The sequence below is a fragment of the Pleurodeles waltl genome, unplaced genomic scaffold (genome assembly GCF_031143425.1).
Source record: "Pleurodeles waltl isolate 20211129_DDA unplaced genomic scaffold, aPleWal1.hap1.20221129 scaffold_69, whole genome shotgun sequence".
Classification (NCBI taxonomy): domain Eukaryota; kingdom Metazoa; phylum Chordata; class Amphibia; order Caudata; family Salamandridae; genus Pleurodeles; species Pleurodeles waltl.
Window position 1 is genome coordinate 1,087,214 of NW_027150390.1, and position 25,559 is coordinate 1,112,772.

The 25,559-nt window shown below is 47.1% G+C and overlaps 6 non-coding genes across 6 annotated transcripts; all 6 read right to left on the bottom strand.

Annotated features, from left to right (window-relative positions):
• Window positions 1-2,180: 2,180 nt before the first annotated feature.
• Window positions 2,181-2,252, bottom strand: TRNAG-UCC (transfer RNA glycine (anticodon UCC)). Its single transcript has one exon. It is a non-coding gene; the product is annotated as a tRNA-Gly (tRNA).
• Window positions 2,253-10,170: 7,918 nt separating this feature from the next.
• TRNAG-UCC (transfer RNA glycine (anticodon UCC)) lies at window positions 10,171-10,242 on the bottom strand. The gene has a single exon. It is a non-coding gene; the product is annotated as a tRNA-Gly (tRNA).
• A 1,522-nt stretch (window positions 10,243-11,764) lies between these two features.
• On the bottom strand, window positions 11,765-11,836 carry TRNAG-UCC (transfer RNA glycine (anticodon UCC)). The gene has a single exon. It is a non-coding gene; the product is annotated as a tRNA-Gly (tRNA).
• A 3,126-nt stretch (window positions 11,837-14,962) lies between these two features.
• On the bottom strand, window positions 14,963-15,034 carry TRNAG-UCC (transfer RNA glycine (anticodon UCC)). The gene has a single exon. It is a non-coding gene; the product is annotated as a tRNA-Gly (tRNA).
• A 7,918-nt stretch (window positions 15,035-22,952) lies between these two features.
• Window positions 22,953-23,024, bottom strand: TRNAG-UCC (transfer RNA glycine (anticodon UCC)). Its single transcript has one exon. It is a non-coding gene; the product is annotated as a tRNA-Gly (tRNA).
• A 1,522-nt stretch (window positions 23,025-24,546) lies between these two features.
• Window positions 24,547-24,618, bottom strand: TRNAG-UCC (transfer RNA glycine (anticodon UCC)). The gene has a single exon. It is a non-coding gene; the product is annotated as a tRNA-Gly (tRNA).
• Window positions 24,619-25,559: the final 941 nt, after the last annotated feature.

Below are 25,559 nucleotides of genomic sequence, written 5' to 3' on the forward strand. Positions count from 1 at the left end.
GGTATGAGCGTTTGGGAGCGTTCGGGACGTGAGTGGACTTAGGACTGGAAGTTCTGTCCATTCGAAGCAGCCAACCTTCCTGCTGCAGACAGGGGCTGTTCCCTTGGGTTTCTTTCACCTTGCTCTCGGATAAATTTGGTTGTATGCTGCAGTTGCCTGCGATGACTACAAGGTGGCGCTGCTTTCAGGTAAGAGCACAAATATGCAGAAAATGTTGGGGACTTTTGCCACATTTATCGGTGGTGGGTCTCGCACATTTTTTCCAGGGGAGAGATATTGACCTGAAACACTTTTTACTGCAGAGATGTTGCAGTTCTAAAGGCTGGTCGGGCAGAAGGGCTTAGCCGTTTCATTGCCTGCCCCCCTGCAGCCCATTTATTACCAGCAGTTGTGAGTGGTGACTGCTGTTTGTAAAATATAAAAATTTCAGGACATAGAAAGTCGCAGACGGGGCTTTTGGGATGCCTGCCTATGTCTTTGTTTATTATTTATCTAATAGCTGAGTAATCTGGTCAAGATATTTCTCTTTTTTTTAACATATTGCGTTAGAATAGCTACAGCTTGCTTAATGTATAAATATTAGCACTGCGTTGGCCAGGAATCGAACCCGGGTCAACTGTTTGGAAGGCAGCTATGCTCACCACTATACCACCAACGCTCCGTGGCATATGTTTTTTTTAAACTCTAGACATCACAACCCTGAGTTCAATGACTATATTGCACCAGTATCAGAGGTATTTTTGGTTTACAGACCAACATGAAAATCAGGAAAAAAGTTCTTGCAACTGCTAAGGAACTGGAGATTGAAACCAATGCAAAAGCTGCGCAGAAAAGGAGAAAGGGAAAGCAGCAGTTCAAATCATTGAAATAAGCATATATTGGCAGCAAGGGAAAAACAGCAGGGTAGAGAAAGAAAACAGCTCCACGAAATTCACAGGAGATTGATAATAGCAGGACAAAAAAAGGGAATAATAACGTTCCAAGCAGGCTCAGAAAGAAGTGCGAGGGTCCCATCTTTCGTTAATGGTCATAACTGTGCATCATTTCCTTTGAAGTGTAGGGTTGATTCTCTGACCATCTGTCTCCCTGACTTTGAGCTGAGACCGATAGTTGAGCAGTCTCTTCCCACAAAAAGCTGGCACAAGCCTGCTGTTTTCCGCTCTGGCAGCGTGGAAACGAGAGAGTGGTCCTCACAAGAAAAAAAATCAATCCATGCTAGCAGAGGATGGTTTCGATCCATCGACCTCTGGGTTATGGGCCCAGCACGCTTCCGCTGCGCCACTCTGCTTCCTGCTCAAAATGCTGTGGTTATGCAGATCAGGAGCCTTCAGAGGAGTGGCATGGGATCGCTGGAGCTATTCTGGCAGGGCTCTCACCTCATTTGCCTAAGAATGTCACAAGGCATGCTGGGTGCAGAAAATCTTCGCCTTCCCCTCTCACAGTCAGTCATAGGGGAAAGTCAAGGCCCTCTCAGTCACTAGCCATGTCACGCCTTTGTCTAGACAGAAGCACCCCCACCCGCTCCTTCTCTGTGATCCTGCGCTACCATGCTCAGGTTTTGGCCTTACCTGGGAGCCAGAGGTGCACCCGGTGAGGGCTTGCCCGGTATGAGCGTTCGGGACGTGAGTGGACTTAGGACTGGAAGTTCTGTCCATTAGAAGCAGCCAACCTTCCTGCTGCAGACAGGGGCTGTTCCCTTGGGTTTCTTTCACCTTGCTCTCCGATAAATTTGGTTGTATGCTGCAGTTGCCTGCGATGACTACAAGGTGGCGCTGCTTTCAGGTAAGAGCACAAATATGCAGAAAATGTTGGGGACTTTTGCCACATTTATCGGTGGTGGGTCTCGCACATTTTTTCCAGGGGAGAGATATTGACCTGAAACACTTTTTACTGCAGAGATGCTGCAGTTCTAAAGGCTGGTCGGGCAGAAGGGCTTAGCCGTTTCATTGACTGCCCCCCTGCAGCCCATTTATTACCAGCAGTTGTGAGTGGTGACTGCTGTTTGTAAAATATAAAAATTTCAGGACATAGAAAGTCGCAGACGGGGCTTTTAGGATGCCTGCCTATGTCTTTGTTTATTATTTATCTAATAGCTGAGTAATCTGGTCAAGATATTTCTCTTTTTTTTAAAATATTGCGTTAGAATAGCTACAGCTTGCTTAATGTATAAATATTAGCACTGCGTTGGCCGGGAATCGATCCCGGGTCAACTGCTTGGAAGGCAGCTATGCTCACCACTATACCACCAACGCTCCGTGGCATATGTTTTTTTTAAACTCTAGACATCACAACCCTGAGTTGAATGACTATATTGCACCACTATCAGAGGTATTTTTGGTTTACAGACCAACATGAAAATCAGGAAAAAAGTTCTTGCAACTGCTAAGGAACTGGAGATTGAAACCAATGCAAAAGCTGCGCAGAAAAGGAGAAAGGGAAAGCAGCAGTTCAAATCATTGAAATAAGCATATATTGGCAGCAAGGGAAAAACAGCAGGGTAGAGAAAGAAAACAGCTCCACGAAATTCACAGGAGATTGATAATAGCAGGACAAAAAAAGGGAATAATAACGTTCCAAGCAGGCTCAGAAAGAAGTGCGAGGGTCCCATCTTTCTTTAATGGTCATAACTGTGCATCATTTCCTTTGAAGTGTAGGGTTGATTCTCTGACCATCTGTCTCCCTGACTTTGAGCAGAGACCGATAGTTGAGCAGTCTCTTCCCACAAAAAGCTGGCACAAGCCTGCTGTTTTCCGCTCTGGCAGCGTGGAAACGAGAGAGTGGTCCTCACAAGAAAAAAATTCAATCCATGCTAGCAGAGGATGGTTTCGATCCATCGACCTCTGGGTTATGGGCCCAGCACGCTTCCGCTGCGCCACTCTGCTTCCTGCTCAAAATGCTGTGGTTATGCAGATCAGGAGCCTTCAGAGGAGTGGCATGGGATCGCTGGAGCTATTCTGGCAGGGCTCTCACCTCATTTGCCTAAGAATGTCACAAGGCATGCTGGGTGCAGAAAATCTTCGCCTTCCCCTCTCACAGTCAGTCATAGGGGAAAGTCAAGGCCCTCTCAGTCACTAGCCATGTCACGCCTTTGTCAAGACAGAAGCACCCCCACCCGCTCCTTCTCTGTGATCCTGCGCTACCATGCTCAGGTTTTGGCCTTACCTGGGAGCCAGAGGTGCAACCGGTTAGGGCTTGCCCGGTATGAGCGTTTGGGAGCGTTCGGGACGTGAGTGGACTTAGTACTGGAAGTTCTGTCCATTCGAAGCAGCCAACCTTCCTGCTGCAGACAGGGGCTGTTCCCTTGGGTTTCTTTCACCTTGCTCTCGGATAAATTTGGTTGTATGCTACAGTTGCCTGCGATGACTACAAGGTGGCGCTGCTTTCAGGTAAGAGCACAAATATGCAGAAAATGTTGGGGACTTTTGCCACATTTATCGGTGGTGGGTCTCGCACATTTTTTCCAGGGGAGAGATATTGACCTGAAACACTTTTTACTGCAGAGATGCTACAGTTCTAAAGGCTGGTCGGGCAGAAGGGCTTAGCCGTTTCAATGCCTGCCCCCCTGCAGCCCATTTATTACCAGCAGTTGTGAGTGGTGACTGCTGTTTGTAAAATATAAAAAATTCAGGACATAGAAAGTCGCAGACGGGGCTTTTGGGATGCCTGCCTATGTCTTTGTTTATTATTTATCTAATAGCTGAGTAATCTGGTCAAGATATTTCTCTTTTTTTTAACATATTGCGTTAGAATAGCTACAGCTTGCTTAATGTATAAATATTAGCACTGCGTTGGCCGGGAATCAAACCCAAGTCAACTGCTTGGAAGGCAGCTATGCTCACCACTATACCACCAACGCTCCATGGCATATGTTTTTTTTAAACTCTAGACATCACAACCCTGAGTTCAATGACTATATTGCAACAGTATCAGAGGTATTTTTGGTTTACAGACCAACATGAAAATCAGGAAAAAAGTTCTTGCAACTGCTAAGGAACTGGAGATTGAAACCAATGCAAAAGCTGCGCAGAAAAGGAGAAAGGGAAAGCAGCAGTTCAAATCATTGAAATAAGCATATATTGCCAGCAAGGGAAAAACAGCAGGGTAGAGAAAGAAAACAGCTCCACGAAATTCACAGGAGATTGATAATAGCAGGACAAAAAAAGGGAATAATAACGTTCCAAGCAGGCTCAGAAAGAAGTGCGAGGGTCCCATCTTTCTTTAATGGTCATAACTGTGCATCATTTCCTTTGAAGTGTAGGGTTGATTCTCTGACCATCTGTCTCCCTGACTTTGAGCAGAGACCGATAGTTGAGCAGTCTCTTCCCACAAAAAGCTGGCACAAGCCTGCTGTTTTCCGCTCTGGCAGCGTGGAAACGAGAGAGTGGTCCTCAAAAGAAAAAAAATCAATCCATGCTAGCAGAGGATGGTTTCGATCCATCGACCTCTGGGTTATGGGCCCAGCACGCTTCCGCTGCGCCACTCTGCTTCCTGTTCAAAATGCTGTGGTTATGCAGATCAGGAGCCTTCAGAGGAGTGGCATGGGATCGCTGGAGCTATTCTGGCAGGGCTCTCACCTCATTTGCCTAAGAATGTCACAAGGCATGCTGGGTGCAGAAAATCTTCGCCTTCCCCTCTCACAGTCAGTCATAGGGGAAAGTCAAGGCCCTCTCAGTCACTAGCCATGTCACGCCTTTGTCAAGACAGAAGCACCCCCACCCGCTCCTTCTCTGTGATCCTGCGCTACCATGCTCAGGTTTTGGCCTTACCTGGGAGCCAGAGGTGCACCCGGTGAGGGCGTGCCCGGTATGAACGTTCGGGACGTGAGTGGACTTAGGACTGGAAGTTCTGTCCATTCGAAGCAGCCAACCTTCCTGCTGCAGACAGGGGCTGTTCCCTTGGGTTTCTTTCACCTTGCTCTCCGATAAATTTGGTTGTATGCTGCAGTTGCCTGCAATGACTACAAGGTGGCGCTGCTTTCAGGTAAGAGCACAAATATGCAGAAAATGTTGGGGACTTTTGCCACATTTATCGGTGGTGGGTCTCGCACATTTTTTCCAGGGGAGAGATATTGACCTGAAACACTTTTTACTGCAGAGATGCTGCAGTTCTAAAGGCTGGTCGGGAAGAAGGGCTTAGCCGTTTCATTGCCTGCCCCCCTGCAGCCCATTTATTACCAGCAGTTGTGAGTGGTGACTGCTGTTTGTAAAATATAAAAATTTCAGGACATAGAAAGTCGCAGACGGGGCTTTTGGGATGCCTGCCTATGTCTTTGTTTATTATTTATCTAATAGCTGAGTAATCTGGTCAAGATATTTCTCTTTTTTTTAACATATTGCGTTAGAATAGCTACAGCTTGCTTAATGTATAAATATTAGCACTGCGTTGGCCCGGAATCGAACCCGGGTCAACTGCTTGGAAGGCAGCTATGCTCACCACTATACCACCAACGCTCCGTGGCATATGTTTTTTTTAAACTCTAGACATCACAACCCTGAGTTCAATGACTATATTGCACCAGTATCAGAGGTATTTTTGGTTTACAGACCAACATGAAAATCAGGAAAAAAGTTCTTGCAACTGCTAAGGAACTGGAGATTGAAACCAATGCAAAAGCTGCGCAGAAAAGGAGAAAGGGAAAGCAGCAGTTCAAATCATTGAAATAAGCATATATTGGCAGCAAGGGAAAAACAGCAGGGTAGAGAAAGAAAACAGCTCCACGAAATTCACAGGAGATTGATAATAGCAGGACAAAAAAAGGGAATAATAACGTTCCAAGCAGCCTCAGAAAGAAGTGCGAGGGTCCCATCTTTCGTTAATGGTCATAACTGTGCATCATTTCCTTTGAAGTGTAGGGTTGATTCTCTGACCATCTGTCTCCCTGACTTTGAGCAGAGACCGATAGTTGAGCAGTCTCTTCCCACAAAAAGCTGGCACAAGCCTGCTGTTTTCCGCTCTGGCAGCGTGGAAACGAGAGAGTGGTCCTCACAAGAAAAAAAATCAATCCATGCTAGCAGAGGATGGTTTCGATCCATCGACCTCTGGGTTATGGGCCCTGCACACTTCCGCTGCGCCACTCTGCTTCCTGCTCAAAATGCTGTGGTTATGCAGATCAGGAGCCTTCAGAGGAGTGGCATGGGATCGCTGGAGCTATTCTGGCAGGGCTCTCACCTCATTTGCCTAAGAATGTCACAAGGCATGCTGGGTGCAGAAAATCTTCGCCTTCCCCTCTCACAGTCAGTCATAGGGGAAAGTCAAGGCCCTCTCAGTCACTAGCCATGTCACGCCTTTGTCAAGACAGAAGCACCCCCACCCGCTCCTTCTCTGTGATCCTGCGCTACCATGCTCAGGTTTTGGCCTTACCTGGGAGCCAGAGGTGCACCCGGTGAGGGCGAGCGTTTGGGAGCGTTCGGGACGTGAGTGGACTTAGGACTGGAAGTTCTGTCCATTCGAAGCAGCCAACCTTCCTGCTGCAGACAGAGGCTGTTCCCTTGGGTTTCTTTCACCTTGCTCTCGGATAAATTTGGTTGTATGCTGCAGTTGCCTGCGATGACTACAAGGTGGCGCTGCTTTCAGGTAAGAGCACAAATATGCAGAAAATGTTGGGGACTTTTGCCACATTTATCGGTGGTGGGTCTCGCACATTTTTTCCAGGGGAGAGATATTGACCTGAAACACTTTTTACTGCAGAGATGCTGCAGTTCTAAAGGCTGGTCGGGCAGAAGGGCTTAGCCGTTTCATTGCCTGCCCCCCTGCAGCCCATTTATTACCAGCAGTTGTGAGTGGTGACTGCTGTTTGGAAAATATAAAAATTTCAGGATATAGAAAGTCGCAGACGGGGCTTTTGGGATGCCTGCCTATGTCTTTGTTTATTATTTATCTAATAGCTGAGTAATCTGGTCAAGATATTTCTCTTTTTTTTTAACATATTGCGTTAGAATAGCTACAGCTTGCTTAATGTATAAATATTAGCACTGCGTTGGCCAGGAATCGAACCCGGGTCAACTGCTTGGAAGGCAGCTATGCTCACCACTATACCACCAACGCTACGTGGCATATGATTTTTTTAAACTCTAGACATCACAACCCTGAGTTCAATGACTATATTGCACCAGTATCAGAGGTATTTTTGGTTTACAGACCAACATGAAAATCAGGAAAAAAGTTCTTGCAACTGCTAAGGAACTGGAGATTGAAACCAATGCAAAAGCTGCGCAGAAAAGGAGAAAGGGAAAGCAGCAGTTCAAATCATTGAAATAAGCATATATTGGCAGCAAGGGAAAAACAGCAGGGTAGAGAAAGAAAACAGCTCCACGAAATTCACAGGAGATTGATAATAGCAGGACAAAAAAAGGGAATAATAACGTTCCAAGCAGGCTCAGAAAGAAGTGCGAGGGTCCCATCTTTCGTTAATGGTCATAACTGTGCATCATTTCCTTTGAAGTGTAGGGTTGATTCTCTGACCATCTGTCTCCCTGACTTTGAGCAGAGACCGATAGTTGAGCAGTCTCTTCCCACAAAAAGCTGGCACAAACCTGCTGTTTTCCGCTCTGGCAGCGTGGAAACGAGAGAGTGGTCCTCACAAGAAAAAAAATCAATCCATGCTAGCAGAAGTTGGTTTCGATCCATCAACCTCTGGGTTACGGGCCCAGCACGCTTCCGCTGCGCCACTCTGCTTCCTGCTCAAAATGCTGTGGTTATGCAGATCAGGAGCCTTCAGAGGAGTGGCATGGGATCGCTGGAGCTATTCTGGCAGGGCTCTCACCTCATTTGCCTAAGAATGTCACAAGGCATGCTGGGTGCAGAAAATCTTCGCCTTCCCCTCTCACAGTCAGTCATAGGGGAAAGTCAAGGCCCTCTCAGTCACTAGCCATGTCACGCCTTTGTCAAGACAGAAGCACCCCCACCCGCTCCTTCTCTGTGATCCTGCGCTACCATGCTCAGGTTTTGGCCTTACCTGGGAGCCAGAGGTGCACCCGGTGAGGGCTTGCCCGGTATGAGCGTTTGGGAGCGTTCGGGACGTGAGTGGACTTAGGACTGGAAGTTCTGTCCATTCGAAGCAGCCAACCTTCCTGCTGCAGACAGGGGCTGTTCCCTTGGGTTTCTTTCACCTTGCTCTCGGATAAATTTGGTTGTATGCTGCAGTTGCCTGCGATGACTACAAGGTGGCGCTGCTTTCAGGTAAGAGCACAAATATGCAGAAAATGTTGGGGACTTTTGCCACATTTATCGGTGGTGGGTCTCGCACATTTTTTCCAGGGGAGAGATATTGACCTGAAACACTTTTTACTGCAGAGATGCTGCAGTTCTAAAGGCTGGTCGGGCAGAAGGGCTTAGCCGTTTCATTGCCTGCCCCCCTGCAGCCCATTTATTACCAGCAGTTGTGAGTGGTGACTGCTGTTTGTAAAATATAAAAATTTCAGGACATAGAAAGTCGCAGACGGGGCTTTTGGGATGCCTGCCTATGTCTTTGTTTATTATTTATCTAATAGCTGAGTAATCTGGTCAAGATATTTCTCTTTTTTTTAACATATTGCGTTAGAATAGCTACAGCTTGCTTAATGTATAAATATTAGCACTGCGTTGGCCAGGAATCGAACCCGGGTCAACTGTTTGGAAGGCAGCTATGCTCACCACTATACCACCAACGCTCCGTGGCATATGTTTTTTTTAAACTCTAGACATCACAACCCTGAGTTCAATGACTATATTGCACCAGTATCAGAGGTATTTTTGGTTTACAGACCAACATGAAAATCAGGAAAAAAGTTCTTGCAACTGCTAAGGAACTGGAGATTGAAACCAATGCAAAAGCTGCGCAGAAAAGGAGAAAGGGAAAGCAGCAGTTCAAATCATTGAAATAAGCATATATTGGCAGCAAGGGAAAAACAGCAGGGTAGAGAAAGAAAACAGCTCCACGAAATTCACAGGAGATTGATAATAGCAGGACAAAAAAAGGGAATAATAACGTTCCAAGCAGGCTCAGAAAGAAGTGCGAGGGTCCCATCTTTCGTTAATGGTCATAACTGTACATCATTTCCTTTGAAGTGTAGGGTTGATTCTCTGACTATCTGTCTCCCTGACTTTGAGCAGAGACCGATAGTTGAGCAGTCTCTTCCCACAAAAAGCTGGCACAAGCCTGCTGTTTTCCGCTCTGGCAGCGTGGAAACGAGAGAGTGGTCCTCACAAGAAAAAAATTCAATCCATGCTAGCAGAGGATGGTTTCGATCCATCGACCTCTGGGTTATGGGCCCAGCACGCTTCCGCTGCGCCACTCTGCTTCCTGCTCAAAATGCTGTGGTTATGCAGATCAGGAGCCTTCAGAGGAGTGGCATGGGATCGCTGGAGCTATTCTGGCAGGGCTCTCACCTCATTTGCCTAAGAATGTCACAAGGCATGCTGGGTGCAGAAAATCTTCGCCTTCCCCTCTCACAGTCAGTCATAGGGGAAAGTCAAGGCCCTCTCAGTCACTAGCCATGTCACGCCTTTGTCTAGACAGAAGCACCCCCACCCGCTCCTTCTCTGTGATCCTGCGCTACCATGCTCAGGTTTTGGACTTACCTGGGAGCCAGAGGTGCACCCGGTGAGGGCTTGCCCGGCATGAGCGTTCGGGACGTGAGTGAACTTAGGACTGGAAGTTCTGTCCATTCGAAGCAGCCAACCTTCCTGCTGCAGACAGGGGCTGTTCCCTTGGGTTTCTTTCACCTTGCTCTCGGATAAATTTGGTTGTATGCTGCAGTTGCCTGCGATGACTACAAGGTGGCGCTGCTTTCAGGTAAGAGCACAAATATGCAGAAAATGTTGGGGACTTTTGCCACATTTATCGGTGGTGGGTCTCGCACATTTTTTCCAGGGGAGAGATATTGACCTGAAACACTTTTTACTGCAGAGATGCTGCAGTTCTAAAGGCTGGTGGGGCAGAAGGGCTTAGCCGTTTCATTGCCTGCCCCCCTGCAGCCCATTTATTACCAGCAGTTGTGAGTGGTGACTGCTGTTTGTAAAATATAAAAATTTCTGGACATAGAAAGTCGCAGATGGGGCTTTTAGGATGCCTGCCTATGTCTTTGTTTATTATTTATCTAATAGCTGAGTAATCTGGTCAAGATATTTCTCTTTTTTTTAACATATTGCGTTAGAATAGCTACAGCTTGCTTAATGTATAAATATTAGCACTGCGTTGGCCGGGAATCGAACCCGGGTCAACTGCTTGGAAGGCAGCTATGCTCACCACTATACCACCAACGCTCCGTGGCATATGTTTTTTTTAAACTCTAGACATCACAACCCTGAGTTCAATGACTATATTGCACCAGTATCAGAGGTATTTTTGGTTTACAGACCAACATGAAAATCAGGAAAAAAGTTCTTGCAACTGCTAAGGAACTGGAGATTGAAACCAATGCAAAAGCTGCGCAGAAAAGGAGAAAGGGAAAGCAGCAGTTCAAATCATTGAAATAAGCATATATTGGCAGCAAGGGAAAAACAGCAGGGTAGAGAAAGAAAACAGCTCCACGAAATTCACAGGAGATTGATAATAGCAGGACAAAAAAAGGGAATAATAACGTTCCAAGCAGGCTCAGAAAGAAGTGCGAGGGTCCCATCTTTCTTTAATGGTCATAACTGTGCATCATTTCCTTTGAAGTGTAGGGTTGATTCTCTGACCATCTGTCTCCCTGACTTTGAGCAGAGACCGATAGTTGAGCAGTCTCTTCCCACAAAAAGCTGGCACAAGCCTGCTGTTTTCCGCTCTGGCAGCGTGGAAACGAGAGAGTGGTCCTCACAAGAAAAAAATTCAATCCATGCTAGCAGAGGATGGTTTCGATCCATCGACCTCTGGGTTATGGGCCCAGCACGCTTCCGCTGCGCCACTCTGCTTCCTGCTCAAAATGCTGTGGTTATGCAGATCAGGAGCCTTCAGAGGAGTGGCATGGGATCGCTGGAGCTATTCTGGCAGGGCTCTCACCTCATTTGCCTAAGAATGTCACAAGGCATGCTGGGTGCAGAAAATCTTCGCCTTCCCCTCTCACAGTCAGTCATAGGGGAAAGTCAAGGCCCTCTCAGTCACTAGCCATGTCACGCCTTTGTCTAGACAGAAGCACCCCCACCCGCTCCTTCTCTGTGATCCTGCGCTACCATGCTCAGGTTTTGGCCTTACCTGGGAGCCAGAGGTGCACCCGGTGAGGGCTTGCCCGGTATGAGCGTTCGGGACGTGAGTGGACTTAGGACTGGAAGTTCTGTCCATTAGAAGCAGCCAACCTTCCTGCTGCAGACAGGGGCTGTTCCCTTGGGTTTCTTTCACCTTGCTCTCCGATAAATTTGGTTGTATGCTGCAGTTGCCTGCGATGACTACAAGGTGGCGCTGCTTTCAGGTAAGAGCACAAATATGCAGAAAATGTTGGGGACTTTTGCCACATTTATCGGTGGTGGGTCTCGCACATTTTTTCCAGGGGAGAGATATTGACCTGAAACACTTTTTACTGCAGAGATGCTGCAGTTCTAAAGGCTGGTCGGGCAGAAGGGCTTAGCCGTTTCATTGACTGCCCCCCTGCAGCCCATTTATTACCAGCAGTTGTGAGTGGTGACTGCTGTTTGTAAAATATAAAAATTTCAGGACATAGAAAGTCGCAGACGGGGCTTTTAGGATGCCTGCCTATGTCTTTGTTTATTATTTATCTAATAGCTGAGTAATCTGGTCAAGATATTTCTCTTTTTTTTAAAATATTGCGTTAGAATAGCTACAGCTTGCTTAATGTATAAATATTAGCACTGCGTTGGCCGGGAATCGATCCCGGGTCAACTGCTTGGAAGGCAGCTATGCTCACCACTATACCACCAACGCTCCGTGGCATATGTTTTTTTTAAACTCTAGACATCACAACCCTGAGTTGAATGACTATATTGCACCACTATCAGAGGTATTTTTGGTTTACAGACCAACATGAAAATCAGGAAAAAAGTTCTTGCAACTGCTAAGGAACTGGAGATTGAAACCAATGCAAAAGCTGCGCAGAAAAGGAGAAAGGGAAAGCAGCAGTTCAAATCATTGAAATAAGCATATATTGGCAGCAAGGGAAAAACAGCAGGGTAGAGAAAGAAAACAGCTCCACGAAATTCACAGGAGATTGATAATAGCAGGACAAAAAAAGGGAATAATAACGTTCCAAGCAGGCTCAGAAAGAAGTGCGAGGGTCCCATCTTTCTTTAATGGTCATAACTGTGCATCATTTCCTTTGAAGTGTAGGGTTGATTCTCTGACCATCTGTCTCCCTGACTTTGAGCAGAGACCGATAGTTGAGCAGTCTCTTCCCACAAAAAGCTGGCACAAGCCTGCTGTTTTCCGCTCTGGCAGCGTGGAAACGAGAGAGTGGTCCTCACAAGAAAAAAATTCAATCCATGCTAGCAGAGGATGGTTTCGATCCATCGACCTCTGGGTTATGGGCCCAGCACGCTTCCGCTGCACCACTCTGCTTCCTGCTCAAAATGCTGTGGTTATGCAGATCAGGAGCCTTCAGAGGAGTGGCATGGGATCGCTGGAGCTATTCTGGCAGGGCTCTCACCTCATTTGCCTAAGAATGTCACAAGGCATGCTGGGTGCAGAAAATCTTCGCCTTCCCCTCTCACAGTCAGTCATAGGGGAAAGTCAAGGCCCTCTCAGTCACTAGCCATGTCACGCCTTTGTCAAGACAGAAGCACCCCCACCCGCTCCTTCTCTGTGATCCTGCGCTACCATGCTCAGGTTTTGGCCTTACCTGGGAGCCAGAGGTGCAACCGGTTAGGGCTTGCCCGGTATGAGCGTTTGGGAGCGTTCGGGACGTGAGTGGACTTAGGACTGGAAGTTCTGTCCATTCGAAGCAGCCAACCTTCCTGCTGCAGACAGGGGCTGTTCCCTTGGGTTTCTTTCACCTTGCTCTCGGATAAATTTGGTTGTATGCTGCAGTTGCCTGCGATGACTACAAGGTGGCGCTGCTTTCAGGTAAGAGCACAAATATGCAGAAAATGTTGGGGACTTTTGCCACATTTATCGGTGGTGGGTCTCGCACATTTTTTCCAGGGGAGAGATATTGACCTGAAACACTTTTTACTGCAGAGATGCTGCAGTTCTAAAGGCTGGTCGGGCAGAAGGGCTTAGCCGTTTCAATGCCTGCCCCCCTGCAGCCCATTTATTACCAGCAGTTGTGAGTGGTGACTGCTGTTTGTAAAATATAAAAATTTCAGGACATAGAAAGTCGCAGACGGGGCTTTTGGGATGCCTGCCTATGTCTTTGTTTATTATTTATCTAATAGCTGAGTAATCTGGTCAAGATATTTCTCTTTTTTTTAACATATTGCGTTAGAATAGCTACAGCTTGCTTAATGTATAAATATTAGCACTGCGTTGGCCGGGAATCAAACCCAAGTCAACTGCTTGGAAGGCAGCTATGCTCACCACTATACCACCAACGCTCCATGGCATATGTTTTTTTTAAACTCTAGACATCACAACCCTGAGTTCAATGACTATATTGCACTAGTATCAGAGGTATTTTTGGTTTACAGACCAACATGAAAATCAGGAAAAAAGTATTTGCAACTGCTAAGGAACTGGAGATTGAAACCAATGCAAAAGCTGCGCAGAAAAGGAGAAAGGGAAAGCAGCAGTTCAAATCATTGAAATAAGCATATATTGCCAGCAAGGGAAAAACAGCAGGGTAGAGAAAGAAAACAGCTCCACGAAATTCACAGGAGATTGATAATAGCAGGACAAAAAAAGGGAATAATAACGTTCCAAGCAGGCTCAGAAAGAAGTGCGAGGGTCCCATCTTTCTTTAATGGTCATAACTGTGCATCATTTCCTTTGAAGTGTAGGGTTGATTTTCTGACCATCTGTCTCCCTGACTTTGAGCCGAGACCGATAGTTGAGCAGTCTCTTCCCACAAAAAGCTGGCACAAGCCTGCTGTTTTCCGCTCTGGCAGCGTGGAAACGAGAGAGTGGTCCTCAAAAGAAAAAAAATCAATCCATGCTAGCAGAGGATGGTTTCGATCCATCGACCTCTGGGTTATGGGCCCAGCACGCTTCCGCTGCGCCACTCTGCTTCCTGTTCAAAATGCTGTGGTTATGCAGATCAGGAGCCTTCAGAGGAGTGGCATGGGATCGCTGGAGCTATTCTGGCAGGGCTCTCACCTCATTTGCCTAAGAATGTCACAAGGCATGCTGGGTGCAGAAAATCTTCGCCTTCCCCTCTCACAGTCAGTCATAGGGGAAAGTCAAGGCCCTCTCAGTCACTAGCCATGTCACGCCTTTGTCAAGACAGAAGCACCCCCACCCGCTCCTTCTCTGTGATCCTGCGCTACCATGCTCAGGTTTTGGCCTTACCTGGGAGCCAGAGGTGCACCCGGTGAGGGCGTGCCCGGTATGAGCGTTCGGGACGTGAGTGGACTTAGGACTGGAAGTTCTGTCCATTCGAAGCAGCCAACCTTCCTGCTGCAGACAGGGGCTGTTCCCTTGGGTTTCTTTCACCTTGCTCTCCGATAAATTTGGTTGTATGCTGCAGTTGCCTGCAATGACTACAAGGTGGCGCTGCTTTCAGGTAAGAGCACAAATATGCAGAAAATGTTGGGGACTTTTGCCACATTTATCGGTGGTGGGTCTCGCACATTTTTTCCAGGGGAGAGCTATTGACCTGAAACACTTTTTACTGCAGAGATGCTGCAGTTCTAAAGGCTGGTCGGGCAGAAGGGCTTAGCCGTTTCATTGCCTGCCCCCCTGCAGCCCATTTATTACCAGCAGTTGTGAGTGGTGACTGCTGTTTGTAAAATATAAAAATTTCAGGACATAGAAAGTCGCAGACGGGGCTTTTGGGATGCCTGCCTATGTCTTTGTTTATTATTTATCTAATAGCTGAGTAATCTGGTCAAGATATTTCTCTTTTTTTTAACATATTGCGTTAGAATAGCTACAGCTTGCTTAATGTATAAATATTAGCACTGCGTTGGCCGGGAATCGAACCCGGGTCAACTGCTTGGAAGGCAGCTATGCTCACCACTATACCACCAACGCTCCGTGGCATATGTTTTTTTTAAACTCTAGACATCACAACCCTGAGTTCAATGACTATATTGCACCAGTATCAGAGGTATTTTTGGTTTACAGACCAACATGAAAATCAGGAAAAAAGTTCTTGCAACTGCTAAGGAACTGGAGATTGAAACCAATGCAAAAGCTGCGCAGAAAAGGAGAAAGGGAAAGCAGCAGTTCAAATCATTGAAATAAGCATATATTGGCAGCAAGGGAAAAACAGCAGGGTAGAGAAAGAAAACAGCTCCACGAAATTCACAGGAGATTGATAATAGCAGGACAAAAAAAGGGAATAATAACGTTCCAAGCAGCCTCAGAAAGAAGTGCGAGGGTCCCATCTTTCGTTAATGGTCATAACTGTGCATCATTTCCTTTGAAGTGTAGGGTTGATTCTCTGACCATCTGTCTCCCTGACTTTGAGCAGAGACCGATAGTTGAGCAGTCTCTTCCCACAAAAAGCTGGCACAAGCCTGCTGTTTTCCGCTCTGGCAGCGTGGAAACGAGAGAGTGGTCCTCACAAGAAAAAAAATCAATCCATGCTAGCAGAGGATGGTTTCGATCCATCGACCTCTGGGTTATGGGCCCAGCACGCTTCCGCTGCGCCACCCTGCTTCCTGCTCAAAATGCTGTGGTTATGCAGATCAGGAGCCTTCAGAGGAGTGGCATGGGATCGCTGGAGCTATTCTGGCAGGGCTCTCACCTCATTTGCCTAAGAATGTCACAAGGCATGCTGGGTGCAGAAAATCTTCGCCTTCCCCTCTCACAGTCAGTCATAGGGGAAAGTCAAGGCCCTCTCAGTCACTAGCCATGTCACGCCTTTGTCAAGACAGAAGCACCCCCACCCGCTCCTTCTCTGTGATCCTGCGCTACCATGCTCAGGTTTTGGCCTTACCTGGGAGCCAGAGGTGCACCCGGTGAGGGCGAGCGTTTGGGAGCGTTCGGGACGTGAGTGGACTTAGGACTGGAAGTTCTGTCCATTCGAAGCAGCCAACCTTCCTGCTGCAGACAGAGGCTGTTCCCTTGGGTTTCTTTCACCTTGCTCTCGGATAAATTTGGTTGTATGCTGCAGTTGCCTGCGATGACTACAAGGTGGCGCTGCTTTCAGGTAAGAGCACAAATATGCAGAAAATGTTGGGGACTTTTGCCACATTTATCGGTGGTGGGTCTCGCACATTTTTTCCAGGGGAGAGATATTGACCTGAAACACTTTTTACTGCAGAGATGCTGCAGTTCTAAAGGCTGGTCGGGCAGAAGGGCTTAGCCGTTTCATTGCCTGCCCCCCTGCAGCCCATTTATTACCAGCAGTTGTGAGTGGTGACTGCTGTTTGGAAAATATAAAAATTTCAGGATATAGAAAGTCGCAGACGGGGCTTTTGGGATGCCTGCCTATGTCTTTGTTTATTATTTATCTAATAGCTGAGTAATCTGGTCAAGATATTTCTCTTTTTTTTAAACATATTGCGTTAGAATAGCTACAGCTTGCTTAATGTATAAATATTAGCACTGCGTTGGCCAGGAATCGAACCCGGGTCAACTGCTTGGAAGGCAGCTATGCTCACCACTATACCACCAACTCTACGTGGCATATGATTTTTTTAAACTCTAGACATCACAACCCTGAGTTCAATGACTATATTGCACCAGTATCAGAGGTATTTTTGGTTTACAGACCAACATGAAAATCAGGAAAAAAGTTCTTGCAACTGCTAAGGAACTGGAGATTGAAACCAATGCAAAAGCTGCGCAGAAAAGGAGAAAGGGAAAGCAGCAGTTCAAATCATTGAAATAAGCATATATTGGCAGCAAGGGAAAAACAGCAGGGTAGAGAAAGAAAACAGCTCCACGAAATTCACAGGAGATTGATAATAGCAGGACAAAAAAAGGGAATAATAACGTTCCAAGCAGGCTCAGAAAGAAGTGCGAGGGTCCCATCTTTCGTTAATGGTCATAACTGTGCATCATTTCCTTTGAAGTGTAGGGTTGATTCTCTGACCATCTGTCTCCCTGACTTTGAGCAGAGACCGATAGTTGAGCAGTCTCTTCCCACAAAAAGCTGGCACAAACCTGCTGTTTTCCGCTCTGGCAGCGTGGAAACGAGAGAGTGGTCCTCACAAGAAAAAAAATCAATCCATGCTAGCAGAAGTTGGTTTCGATCCATCAACCTCTGGGTTACGGGCCCAGCACGCTTCCGCTGCGCCACTCTGCTTCCTGCTCAAAATGCTGTGGTTATGCAGATCAGGAGCCTTCAGAGGAGTGGCATGGGATCGCTGGAGCTATTCTGGCAGGGCTCTCACCTCATTTGCCTAAGAATGTCACAAGGCATGCTGGGTGCAGAAAATCTTCGCCTTCCCCTCTCACAGTCAGTCATAGGGGAAAGTCAAGGCCCTCTCAGTCACTAGCCATGTCACGCCTTTGTCAAGACAGAAGCACCCCCACCCGCTCCTTCTCTGTGATCCTGCGCTACCATGCTCAGGTTTTGGCCTTACCTGGGAGCCAGAGGTGCACCCGGTGAGGGCTTGCCCGGTATGAGCGTTTGGGAGCGTTCGGGACGTGAGTGGACTTAGGACTGGAAGTTCTGTCCATTCGAAGCAGCCAACCTTCCTGCTGCAGACAGGGGCTGTTCCCTTGGGTTTCTTTCACCTTGCTCTCGGATAAATTTGGTTGTATGCTGCAGTTGCCTGCGATGACTACAAGGTGGCGCTGCTTTCAGGTAAGAGCACAAATATGCAGAAAATGTTGGGGACTTTTGCCACATTTATCGGTGGTGGGTCTCGCACATTTTTTCCAGGGGAGAGATATTGACCTGAAACACTTTTTACTGCAGAGATGCTGCAGTTCTAAAGGCTGGTCGGGCAGAAGGGCTTAGCCGTTTCATTGCCTGCCCCCCTGCAGCCCATTTATTACCAGCAGTTGTGAGTGGTGACTGCTGTTTGTAAAATATAAAAATTTCAGGACATAGAAAGTCGCAGACGGGGCTTTTGGGATGCCTGCCTATGTCTTTGTTTATTATTTATCTAATAGCTGAGTAATCTGGTCAAGATATTTCTCTTTTTTTTAACATATTGCGTTAGAATAGCTACAGCTTGCTTAATGTATAAATATTAGCACTGCGTTGGCCAGGAATCGAACCCGGGTCAACTGTTTGGAAGGCAGCTATGCTCACCACTATACCACCAACGCTCCGTGGCATATGTTTTTTTTAAACTCTAGACATCACAACCCTGAGTTCAATGACTATATTGCACCAGTATCAGAGGTATTTTTGGTTTACAGACCAACATGAAAATCAGGAAAAAAGTTCTTGCAACTGCTAAGGAACTGGAGATTGAAACCAATGCAAAAGCTGCGCAGAAAAGGAGAAAGGGAAAGCAGCAGTTCAAATCATTGAAATAAGCATATATTGGCAGCAAGGGAAAAACAGCAGGGTAGTGAAAGAAAACAGCTCCACGAAATTCACAGGAGATTGATAATAGCAGGACAAAAAAAGGGAATAATAACGTTCCAAGCAGCCTCAGAAAGAAGTGCGAGGGTCCCATCTTTCGTTAATGGTCATAACTGTGCATCATTTCCTTTGAAGTGTAGGGTTGATTCTCTGACCATCTGTCTCCCTGACTTTGAGCAGAGACCGATAGTTGAGCAGTCTCTTCCCACAAAAAGCTGGCACAAGCCTGCTGTTTTCCGCTCTGGCAGCGTGGAAACGAGAGAGTGGTCCTCACAAGAAAAAAAATCAATCCATGCTAGCAGAGGATGGTTTCGATCCATCGACCTCTGGGTTATGGGCCCAGCACGCTTCCGCTGCGCCACTCTGCTTCCTGCTCAAAATGCTGTGGTTATGCAGATCAGGAGCCTTCAGAGGAGTGGCATGGGATCGCTGGAGCTATTCTGGCAGGGCTCTCACCTCATTTGCCTAAGAATGTCACAAGGCATGCTGGGTGCAGAAAATCTTCGCCTTCCCCTCTCACAGTCAGTCATAGGGGAAAGTCAAGGCCCTCTCAGTCACTAGCCATGTCACGCCTTTGTCAAGACAGAAGCACCCCCACCCGCTCCTTCTCTGTGATCCTGCGCTACCATGCTCAGGTTTTGGCCTTACCTGGGAGCCAGAGGTGCACCCGGTGAGGGCGAGCGTTTGGGAGCGTTCGGGACGTGAGTGGACTTAGGACTGGAAGTTCTGTCCATTCGAAGCAGCCAACCTTCCTGCTGCAGACAGAGGCTGTTCCCTTGGGTTTCTTTCACCTTGCTCTCGGATAAATTTGGTTGTATGCTGCAGTTGCCTGCGATGACTACAAGGTGGCGCTGCTTTCAGGTAAGAGCACAAATATGCAGAAAATGTTGGGGACTTTTGTCACATTTATCGGTGGTGTGTCTCGCACATTTTTTCCAGGGGAGAGATATTGACCTGAAACACTTTTTACTGCAGAGATGCTGCAGTTCTAAAGGCTGGTCGGGCAGAAGGGCTTAGCCGTTTCATTGCCTGCCCCCCTGCAGCCCATTTATTACCAGCAGTTGTGAGTGGTGACTGCTGTTTGGAAAATATAAAAATTTCAGGATATAGAAAGTCGCAGACGGGGCTTTTGGGATGCCTGCCTATGTCTTTGTTTATTATTTATCTAATAGCTGAGTAATCTGGTCAAGATATTTCTCTTTTTTTTAAACATATTGCGTTAGAATAGCTACAGCTTGCTTAATGTATAAATATTAGCACTGCGTTGGCCAGGAATCGAACCCGGGTCAACTGCTTGGAAGGCAGCTATGCTCACCACTATACCACCAACTCTACGTGGCATATGATTTTTTTAAACTCTAGACATCACAACCCTGAGTTCAATGACTATATTGCACCAGTATCAGAGGTATTTTTGGTTTACAGACCAACATGAAAATCAGGAAAAAAGTTCTTGCAACTGCTAAGGAACTGGAGATTGAAACCAATGCAAAAGCTGCGCAGAAAAGGAGAAAGGGAAAGCAGCAGTTCAAATCATTGAAATAAGCATATATTGGCAGCAAGGGAAAAACAGCAGGGTAGAGAAAGAAAACAGCTCCACGAAATTCACAGGAGATTGATAATAGCAGGACAAAAAAAGGGAATAATAACGTTCCAAGCAGGCTCAGAAAGAAGTGCGAGGGTCCCATCTTTCGTTAATGGTCATAACTGTGCATCATTTCCTTTGAAGTGTAGGGTTGATTCTCTGACCATCTGTCTCCCTGACTTTGAGCAGAGACCGATAGTTGAGCAGTCTCTTCCCACAAAAAGCTGGCACAAACCTGCTGTTTTCCGCTCTGGCAGCGTGGAAACGAGAGAGTGGTCCTCACAAGAAAAAAAATCAATCCATGCTAGCAGAAGTTGGTTTCGATCCATCAACCTCTGGGTTACGGGCCCAGCACGCTTCCGCTGCGCCACTCTGCTTCCTGCTCAAAATGCTGTGGTTATGCAGATCAGGAGCCTTCAGAGGAGTGGCATGGGATCGCTGGAGCTATTCTGGCAGGGCTCTCACCTCATTTGCCTAAGAATGTCACAAGGCATGCTGGGTGCAGAAAATCTTCGCCTTCCCCTCTCACAGTCAGTCATAGGGGAAAGTCAAGGCCCTCTCAGTCACTAGCCATGTCACGCCTTTGTCAAGACAGAAGCACCTCCACCCGCTCCTTCTCTGTGATCCTGCGCTACCATGCTCAGGTTTTGGCCTTACCTGGGAGCCAGAGGTGCACCCGGTGAGGGCTTGCCCGGTATGAGCGTTTGGGAGCGTTCGGGACGTGAGTGGACTTAGGACTGGAAGTTCTGTCCATTCGAAGCAGCCAACCTTCCTGCTGCAGACAGGGGCTGTTCCCTTGGGTTTCTTTCACCTTGCTCTCGGATAAATTTGGTTGTATGCTGCAGTTGCCTGCGATGACTACAAGGTGGCGCTGCTTTCAGGTAAGAGCACAAATATGCAGAAAATGTTGGGGACTTTTGCCACATTTATCGGTGGTGGGTCTCGCACATTTTTTCCAGGGGAGAGATATTGACCTGAAACACTTTTTACTGCAGAGATGCTGCAGTTCTAAAGGCTGGTCGGGCAGAAGGGCTTAGCCGTTTCATTGCCTGCCCCCCTGCAGCCCATTTATTACCAGCAGTTGTGAGTGGTGACTGCTGTTTGTAAAATATAAAAATTTCAGGACATAGAAAGTCGCAGACGGGGCTTTTGGGATGCCTGCCTATGTCTTTGTTTATTATTTATCTAATAGCTGAGTAATCTGGTCAAGATATTTCTCTTTTTTTTAACATATTGCGTTAGAATAGCTACAGCTTGCTTAATGTATAAATATTAGCACTGCGTTGGCCAGGAATCGAACCCGGGTCAACTGTTTGGAAGGCAGCTATGCTCACCACTATACCACCAACGCTCCGTGGCATATGTTTTTTTTAAACTCTAGACATCACAACCCTGAGTTCAATGACTATATTGCACCAGTATCAGAGGTATTTTTGGTTTACAGACCAACATGAAAATCAGGAAAAAAGTTCTTGCAACTGCTAAGGAACTGGAGATTGAAACCAATGCAAAAGCTGCGCAGAAAAGGAGAAAGGGAAAGCAGCAGTTCAAATCATTGAAATAAGCATATATTGGCAGCAAGGGAAAAACAGCAGGGTAGAGAAAGAAAACAGCTCCACGAAATTCACAGGAGATTGATAATAGCAGGACAAAAAAAGGGAATAATAACGTTCCAAGCAGGCTCAGAAAGAAGTGCGAGGGTCCCATCTTTCGTTAATGGTCATAACTGTACATCATTTCCTTTGAAGTGTAGGGTTGATTCTCTGACTATCTGTCTCCCTGACTTTGAGCAGAGACCGATAGTTGAGCAGTCTCTTCCCACAAAAAGCTGGCACAAGCCTGCTGTTTTCCGCTCTGGCAGCGTGGAAACGAGAGAGTGGTCCTCACAAGAAAAAAATTCAATCCATGCTAGCAGAGGATGGTTTCGATCCATCGACCTCTGGGTTATGGGCCCAGCACGCTTCCGCTGCGCCACTCTGCTTCCTGCTCAAAATGCCGTGGTTATGCAGATCAGGAGCCTTCAGAGGAGTGGCATGGGATCGCTGGAGCTATTCTGGCAGGGCTCTCACCTCATTTGCCTAAGAATGTCACAAGGCATGCTGGGTGCAGAAAATCTTCGCCTTCCCCTCTCACAGTCAGTCATAGGGGAAAGTCAAGGCCCTCTCAGTCACTAGCCATGTCACGCCTTTGTCTAGACAGAAGCACCCCCACCCGCTCCTTCTCTGTGATCCTGCGCTACCATGCTCAGGTTTTGGACTTACCTGGGAGCCAGAGGTGCACCCGGTGAGGGCTTGCCCGGCATGAGCGTTCGGGACGTGAGTGAACTTAGGACTGGAAGTTCTGTCCATTCGAAGCAGCCAACCTTCCTGCTGCAGACAGGGGCTGTTCCCTTGGGTTTCTTTCACCTTGCTCTCGGATAAATTTGGTTGTATGCTGCAGTTGCCTGCGATGACTACAAGGTGGCGCTGCTTTCAGGTAAGAGCACAAATATGCAGAAAATGTTGGGGACTTTTGCCACATTTATCGGTGGTGGGTCTCGCACATTTTTTCCAGGGGAGAGATATTGACCTGAAACACTTTTTACTGCAGAGATGCTGCAGTTCTAAAGGCTGGTGGGGCAGAAGGGCTTAGCCGTTTCATTGCCTGCCCCCCTGCAGCCCATTTATTACCAGCAGTTGTGAGTGGTGACTGCTGTTTGTAAAATATAAAAATTTCTGGACATAGAAAGTCGCAGACGGGGCTTTTAGGATGCCTGCCTATGTCTTTGTTTATTATTTATCTAATAGCTGAGTAATCTGGTCAAGATATTTCTCTTTTTTTTAACATATTGCGTTAGAATAGCTACAGCTTGCTTAATGTATAAATATTAGCACTGCGTTGGCCGGGAATCGAACCCGGGTCAACTGCTTGGAAGGCAGCTATGCTCACCACTATACCACCAACGCTCCGTGGCATATGCTTTTTTTAAACTCTAGACATCACAACCCTGAGTTCAATGACTATATTGCACCAGTATCAGAGGTATTTTTGGTTTACAGACCAACATGAAAATCAGGAAAAAAGTTCTTGCAACTGCTAAGGAACTGGAGATTGAAACCAATGCAAAAGCTGCGCAGAAAAGGAGAAAGGGAAAGCAGCAGTTCAAATCATTGAAATAAGCATATATTGGCAGCAAGGGAAAAACAGCAGGGTAGAGAAAGAAAACAGCTCCACGAAATTCACAGGAGATTGATAATAGCAGGACAAAAAAAGGGAATAATAACGTTCCAAGCAGGCTCAGAAAGAAGTGCGAGGGTCCCATCTTTCTTTAATGGTCATAACTGTGCATCATTTCCTTTGAAGTGTAGGGTTGATTCTCTGACCATCTGTCTCCCTGACTTTGAGCAGAGACCGATAGTTGAGCAGTCTCTTCCCACAAAAAGCTGGCACAAGCCTGCTGTTTTCCGCTCTGGCAGCGTGGAAACGAGAGAGTGGTCCTCACAAGAAAAAAATTCAATCATTGCTAGCAGAGGATGGTTTCGATCCATCGACCTCTGGGTTATGGGCCCAGCACGCTTCCGCTGCGCCACTCTGCTTCCTGCTCAAAATGCTGTGGTTATGCAGATCAGGAGCCTTCAGAGGAGTGGCATGGGATCGCTGGAGCTATTCTGGCAGGGCTCTCACCTCATTTGCCTAAGAATGTCACAAGGCATGCTGGGTGCAGAAAATCTTCGCCTTCCCCTCTCACAGTCAGTCATAGGGGAAAGTCAAGGCCCTCTCAGTCACTAGCCATGTCACGCCTTTGTCAAGACAGAAGCACCCCCACCCGCTCCTTCTCTGTGATCCTGCGCTACCATGCTCAGGTTTTGGCCTTACCTGGGAGCCAGAGGTGCACCCGGTGAGGGCGAGCGTTTGGGAGCGTTCGGGACGTGAGTGGACTTAGGACTGGAAGTTCTGTCCATTCGAAGCAGCCAACCTTCCTGCTGCAGACAGAGGCTGTTCCCTTGGGTTTCTTTCACCTTGCTCTCGGATAAATTTGGTTTTATGCTGCAGTTGCCTGCGATGACTACAAGGTGGCGCTGCTTTTTAGGTAAGAGCACAAATATGCAGAAAATGTTGGGGACTTTTGCCACATTTATCGGTGGTGGGTCTCGCACATTTTTTCCAGGGGAGAGATATTGACCTGAAACACTTTTTACTGCAGAGATGCTGCAGTTCTAAAGGCTGGTCGGGCAGAAGGGCTTAGCCGTTTCATTGCCTGCCCCCCTGCAGCCCATTTATTACCAGCAGTTGTGAGTGGTGACTGCTGTTTGTAAAATATAAAAATTTCAGGACATAGAAAGTCGCAGACGGGGCTTTTAGGATGCCTTCCTATGTCTTTGTTTATTATTTATCTAATAGCTGAGTAATCTGGTCAAGATATTTCTCTTTTTTTTAACATATTGCGTTAGAATAGCTACAGCTTGCTTAATGTATAAATATTAGCACTGCGTTGGCCGGGAATCAAACCCGGGTCAACTGCTTGGAAGGCAGCTATGCTCACCACTATACCACCAACGCTCCGTGGCATATGTTTTTTTTAAACTCTAGACAGCACAACCCTGAGTTCAATGACTATATTGCACCAGTATCAGAGGTATTTTTGGTTTACAGACCAACATGAAAATCAGGAAAAAAGTTCTTGCAACTGCTAAGGAACTGGAGATTGAAACCAATGCAAAAGCTGCGCAGAAAAGGAGAAAGGGAAAGCAGCAGTTCAAATCATTGAAATAAGCATATATTGGCAGCAAGGGAAAAACAGCAGGGTAGAGAAAGAAAACAGCTCCACGAAATTCACAGGAGATTGATAATAGCAGGACAAAAAAAGGGAATAATAACGTTCCAAGCAGGCTCAGAAAGAAGTGCGAGGGTCCCATCTTTCTTTAATGGTCATAACTGTGCATCATTTCCTTTGAAGTGTAGGGTTGATTCTCTGACCATCTGTCTCCCTGACTTTGAGCAGAGACCGATAGTTGAGCAGTCTCTTCCCACAAAAAGCTGGCACAAGCCTGCTGTTTTCCGCTCTGGCAGCGTGGAAACGAGAGAGTGGTCCTCACAAGAAAAAAATTCAATCCATGCTAGCAGAGGATGGTTTCGATCCATCGACCTCTGGGTTATGGGCCCAGCACGCTTCCGCTGCGCCACTCTGCTTCCTGCTAAAAATGCTGTGGTTATGCAGATCAGGAGCCTTCAGAGGAGTGGCATGGGATCGCTGGAGCTATTCTGGCAGGGCTCTCACCTCATTTGCCTAAGAATGTCACAAGGCATGCTGGGTGCAGAAAATCTTCGCCTTCCACTCTCACAGTCAGTCATAGGGGAAAGTCAAGGCCCTCTCAGTCACTAGCCATGTCACGCCTTTGTCAAGACAGAAGCACCCCCACCCGCTCCTTCTCTGTGATCCTGCGCTACCATGCTCAGGTTTTGGCCTTACCTGGGAGCCAGAGGTGCACCCGGTGAGGGCT